Here is a 4,825-nt window from a genome sequence, read left to right on the forward strand (position 1 = left end):
ACTTGGTTTCCTTCCTTGGAAGGAAGATGGGGCAATATACTTCCAAAAAGATTTACTGCATCGGAAACCTAACGGGTCGCTGTGAATCAGAAGTGACTTGATGACAGTGAGTTTGGTTTGGTTTGAGTCCCAGGTGAGGAAGTTCTGGTGGTGCAGCGGTTAAAGCATTCAGCTGCTAACCAAAAAGTCAGTGGTTTGAACCCACCATCCACTGTGGGAAAAAGATGAGGCAATCTGCTTCCTTAAATATTTACAGCCTCAGAAACTATGGAGCAGTTCTTCTGTATCCTATAGGGTCACTGGGAGCTCTGGTGGCATAGTGCCTAAGGCATTTGACTGTTAACCAGAAGGTTGGTAGTTCAAACCCACCAGCCACTCCTGGGAAGGAAGACTGGGCAATCTATTTCCATAGAGATCCCACCTCCGAAACCCAAGGAGGGGTGACTATGAGTTAAATCAACTTGACAGCAGAGAGGTTTTTTTTTTTTTTTTTAATAGGGTCATTATGAATTGGAATCAACTTGATTGTAGTGGGTTAGTCCTAGGTGGTTAATATTAACCCTTTAGTTTTCTTTCGGAGCTCTGGTACCATAGTTCCTAAGCCACTTGACTGCTAATCAGAAGGCTGGCGGTTCAAACCCACCAGCCACTCCTCAGAAGGAAGGTTGGGCAATCTACTTCCATAGTGATACCGCCTCGGAAACCCAAGGAGGGGGCGCTATGAGTCGGTCCAACACCACGGCACATAACAACAACAACAGAACGAATTGCTTGTTGTTCTGTAAATCCAGTTCCAAAGAGATTCTCTTAACTGCTGCTAGCGAGGTCATGTTGAGGTAGGTATGTGAGAATTGACTGGATGAAATCTAACAACAGCAAGAGTATTTACTAGGCAGAATTCTAAGTAGTTTGAATGGTTTGGTGCCTTACTTTGTTTTTGTATATTTTAAAAAGAAAATTATATATATATAATCCATATTCATTGCAGAAATCATTGAGAACTAAACATACCAATGCATATAGCACATAGTAAACAACCGTTTACGTGAATTGTTGATTATCCTTACTGATTTTGTCAATAATTCTGTAAGGGCAGTATCATCATCATCGTTACCATCATATACATTTTAGTTGAGGAAATTGGTTGGGAGAGGTTAAGTAATTGCTCAAGGAGATTAATCTGGTAACCTCAGCTCACTTGACTTTAAATTTCAAAAGTTCGGCATTACGCTATATTGATACTCTTTCCCGTGGGGCTAGTGGTTTCTTTCAATACTGCAGACAAGTCTAGACCTGCCAGCTGTCTCCATCAAAAACTACTTTTCTTATGTTCCATTTCTTCAAAGACCTACAAGGAACTGCTTGACTTAGAATTCTTATTCAGTTTTAATTAACAGGAGCCGTAATAACGCCAAAACACTTGCTTAAGTGCAGATTAAGCGAGGTTTCTAACACGGGATAAGGAGAGAGCTTTTGCAGCGATGCTTTGCCATTGTCAGGAGGCATTAGGAGTGTGGCGAAGTCAGTAACGTCTAAAGGACTACATTTCCCAGGAGGATGCGCGCGTTGCGCGCCACGTGACAATCGGCTCAAATGCACCCATCCGTTTAGTCCCTAGCAGCGTTCTCCGCGGCTTCCCTCTTCTCTCCCCGCCTCCGGCCTTTGGAGCTGGACGCCGCCCGGGCCCGAGCCGAGTCAGAGCCCAGCAAGAGCCGGAGGTGGATCCGGAGTTGCCGAGACGTGGTAACATGCAGGCCTGAGCCGGCGTGCGCCACTCTGGGCTGCTGCGGCTTATCCCGATTCCCCTCTGCCATCCGCTCGTCGGTTGTGGACGTGGAAGCGGGTTACCCCGCCGGCTGAGACAGGTGGGCTGTGGCGCCGCCCTCCGCTGCGAGGCCCGGGAAGCACGTCGGGTCCCCCCACCCCTTGTGAGAGCGCGTAGCGTCGGGAGGTGAGGGGAGAAGCGTCTCTTCCCTGTCCACGGGGCCACTCTGGAGCAGCTCTGCCAATCTGCGAGAGCGGGCCTGCCTCCCGACCCGGGAGAGCTGCTTCCGCCCTCCCCTTTGTAGGGTAGCTGTAGCTTTGGGTGACGGTTTGTGTTAATCCAGAGAGTAGGAGGGACTTCTGTCCGGGGCTGGTGTTGGGAGTTGGGGGGATACCGAAGAGCAAGTAGATGCTTCCGGAGTTGGGGCTTTGTTGATTTTACAGATGGGCGTGTGGTGAGCAGGGTGAGCAGTAGTTTTTTTTTTTTTTTTTTTTTTAATATTGTTATTGAGATATACTCCACCTACCATAAAATCCACCTATAAAAGTACAGTTCACTGGTTTTTAGTATAGTCACAAGGTTGTGCACCCATCACTACTGTCTACGGTAATTCCAGAACGTTTTTCATCACGCCAAAAAGAAACCCTGTACCCCAAAACAGTCACTCCCGTTTTCCCCGCAGCTCCTGGCACCAGTGATCAACTTGCTGTGGATTTAGATTTGCAAGTGTAACTACAGGGCAAACGAGTGGGCATGTAACTCTGGCAGTTGTGGGTTTTGAGGGGAGTGGGTGGGAAAGCTGATCGGAGGTAAGTGCTGAGGTGGTGATGAAATGATGGGCCCATTTTCACAGACTGTGAGGGGATGGGGATCCATGAAGGGGCGAGGGGAAAGGTTGGAGGGAGGTGTGCATGGAGAGGAGAGATGCTGAAGACGTGGGGGACGGAGGGGGTGGCCCGGAGTGTTACTTTACTAGAGGAGCCCAGGCAGGCAGTTTGGGTTGATGAGTTGAAAACTCAAGAGAGGAACTGGAGATGGAAGAGAAGAGAGCCTATAGGGGAGAATGGTTGCTGCTGAGAATGAAAATTATGACTCTGTACATTTCTAAAATGATTATCCTGCTTTGTGGTTTTTATCTTTAGTAATCCTCTCAGCCACTCAGACTGAGCAAGTTGTCAGTACACCCATTCTGCAGACTTAGATGTTAACAGCTTGCTAGTAAATAGGTCAAGATGACTTGGCCTGTAGTAAAGAGTAATTGATGAAACAATTAATTGCAAGTGAACTAATTGAAACAGTGTTACAGAAAGGAGATTAAAATATTAAATATGTTAAGTTTATGTTGTTAAGAGAGATGGATCAAGGACATTTTTGTTACCTTTTTAAATATGTTGTTGTTAGGTGCCGTGGAGTCGGACCTGACTCATAGTGACCCCTCCTTGGGTTTCCGAGGCAGTATCACTACGGAAGTAGATTGCCCCATCTTCCGTCCGAGGATTGGCTGGTGGGTTTGAACCGCCAGCCTTCTGGTTAGCAGTCAAGTGCCTTAGGCACTATGCTACCACAGCGTATGAAAAAATGGAATAATGTACTCCTGTGTACCCATTACCTAACTCCACCAATGATTAACTCAAGGCCAGTTGAATTTCATCAATTACTAGCTCTACCCCCCAGTTATTTTAAAGCAAATCATTCAAAAAAACCCACCAAACTCAGTGCTGTGAAGTTGGATCCGACTCATAGGGACCTCTCCTTGGGTTTCCAAGGTGGTATCACTACAGAAGTAGATTGCCCAATCTTCCTGCCAAGGAGTGGCTGGTGGCTTTGAACCCCCAGCTTTCTGGTTAGCAGTCAGATGCCTTAGGTACTACAGTGGTGTGGTGGAGGGGTCTGATCTCCTCTAACTTCCTGAAGGGGAGAGAGACTAACTAGCAGCAGCATTGAGGTGGAGGTCAGACATACCTCCACTCTCCAGTCTTTTTCTCATTTCTGACACCAGCCGGCCCTCCCATGACATTGTCACCTTCTCTGCTGGGTTCGATAATTTGTTGCATTGGCCACACAGAACTCAGACAATACTCACAGTTATGTGGTCTAGTAGGGAAGTCACAGGAATAGCTTAGGACACAGGACGCAGTTCTTGATCAGGACAGCTGCTTTTTGCCCTCTGCTGGTAGGCCTGCTCAGGGCCTTCTGCAAGTGTTACAACTCTAGCTCGCGGTTGGCAAGCCTCACCACAGCCTTCTCACGCTGGTCTCCTGGTTCCTGCTGTCTCATGCTACTGTCACTCTAGCTACTGCTGTACCCGCCCCCTTACTCACTGTCTTCCATGTTGCAGCTCTCTCTCTGTCCTGGGTCTGGGAGGTTCTCAGCACAAGGACCCTGGGTCCATAGCTGTCTGTTCTTGGCAGTAGTGAGGATCCCCACTGTGCTCCGAGATTGGGTCTCTGTTAAGCCCAGTAGATCGCAAAACTAAATCACTCGTTAGGGTTCTGTACACTAATTTTCAGGGTCCTATCCCCACAAGAGGGAGCTCTGGTAGCATAGTGGCTAAGGCACTTGACTGCTCACCAGATGGCTGGCGGTTCAAACCCATCAACCACTCCTCGGAAGGAAGGTTGGGCAATCCTACTTCCGTAGTGATAGTGCCTCGGAAACCCAAGGAGGGGTCGCTATGAGTCGGGTCCGACTCGATGGCAAACAACAAAAACAACCACCCCCACAAGGATGCCATGGACCTTATTTGCATTATTAGCAAACTGTCCAACTCCCTCGAGCACCTTATTTGCATAGTCTCACCAACTATTTAGTGAGTTACAAGAGCATGGCTAGGAAGGCCATATAAAAGTGATCCTTAAACCACAGCATGTTATTTTGTAGCTATTTTAGGAGATTGCTGTAGAGTTAGTCCCTCTTAAATATGCTTATAATACCAGCATCACATATAAAAAAACCTAATTTTGCTGTTGTTAGTTGCTGCAGTGTAGTAAATTACTTAGTATGGCTTTTCTACCCATAAGTCATTGTAAACTCAGTGGTGGAATGAGCAACTGAGGAGCT

Source organism: Orycteropus afer, unplaced genomic scaffold, assembly GCF_000298275.1.
Source record: "Orycteropus afer afer isolate SDZICR_OR568_19922 unplaced genomic scaffold, OryAfe1.0 scaffold00113, whole genome shotgun sequence".
Taxonomy (NCBI): domain Eukaryota; kingdom Metazoa; phylum Chordata; class Mammalia; order Tubulidentata; family Orycteropodidae; genus Orycteropus; species Orycteropus afer.